Source organism: Nannospalax galili, unplaced genomic scaffold (assembly GCF_000622305.1).
Source record: "Nannospalax galili isolate Female #2095 unplaced genomic scaffold, S.galili_v1.0 C48403485, whole genome shotgun sequence".
Classification (NCBI taxonomy): domain Eukaryota; kingdom Metazoa; phylum Chordata; class Mammalia; order Rodentia; family Spalacidae; genus Nannospalax; species Nannospalax galili.
The window spans coordinates 1-921 of record NW_008467278.1 but is presented as its reverse complement, the minus strand read 5'-3'; the positions used below and the strand labels follow the sequence as shown (position 1 = coordinate 921).

The following is a 921-nucleotide window of genomic DNA, read 5'->3' as shown; positions in this document are numbered from 1 at the left end:
TTTAACACCTGGGAAGAACACAGGCATTCATTATTAATTCTGAATGGAGACCTGAACTTTTCTCGGTGCTCCGCCCAGCCTGGCTCTCTCATAGGCGTTTGTAAAATAGGGCAATGAGAGCCAACTTTCTGGTGGTCAGAGGATCAGAACTGAACATGCCTGCTCCCCAGTTCCTGCCCTCCAGCTGCCTCTCCCTTACCTGGATGAACACTTGTAGAGTGGCGCGGCTCACTAGCACTGTGCACACGCGCGAGGCGGGCTCAGGTTCCCCGCTGGTGGTCTCCAGCTCGTGTTTCTGTCCCATGATCACCGCCATAGGTAGGGAGAGGCCAAGAGAGGCGGCCCAGACCAAGGACAGCAGGCGGCGGGTGTGGCGCGGAGTGAGCAGGCGGCGGGCGCGCAGCGGCTGGCACACGGCCAGGCAGCGCTCAGCGCTCAGGCTGGCAACGCTCAGCACTGTGGCGTAGGCGCACAGTTCGCGCACGAAGTAGTAGGCGCGGCAGCCCAGGTCGCCGAAGACCCAGGGGTAGTGGGACCACACGAAGTTGTAGAGCTCCACCGGCACGCTGACCAGCAGCAGCAGCAGCGCCGCGAGCGCCAGGCTGAGTACATGGTAGCGCAGGCGCCCGGTGCGGCCGGCCCGCGCCTTCAGCACCACGTGCACGGACAGCGCATTGCCTGCAGTGCCCAGGGCAAAGATAAGCGAGAAGAGCGCAGTGAACAGCACCTTGGCCCAGAGGCGCGTATCCACGCCCAGCCGCGCGTCCAGGCTTAGCCCTGGGTTGGGGCTGGGCCTCGGCGGCCGCGGGCTGCTTGTCTCCATCACCGTCTCCTGGAGGCCTGTGCTCCCTCCCTTTCACTGCCCAGAGCTTGGGCTAGCTGCCCGGTTAGCCAGCACCTCCTTCCTGGGAACCTCCAGAA

General features: G+C 63.7%; 1 pseudogene across 1 annotated transcript; it reads right to left on the bottom strand.

Annotated features, from left to right (window-relative positions):
• Window positions 1-88: 88 nt before the first annotated feature.
• On the bottom strand, window positions 89-854 carry LOC103728297 (annotated as a pseudogene). Its single transcript, XR_607016.1, has one exon. The product of XR_607016.1 is annotated as a neurotensin receptor type 2 pseudogene (transcript).
• Window positions 855-921: the final 67 nt, after the last annotated feature.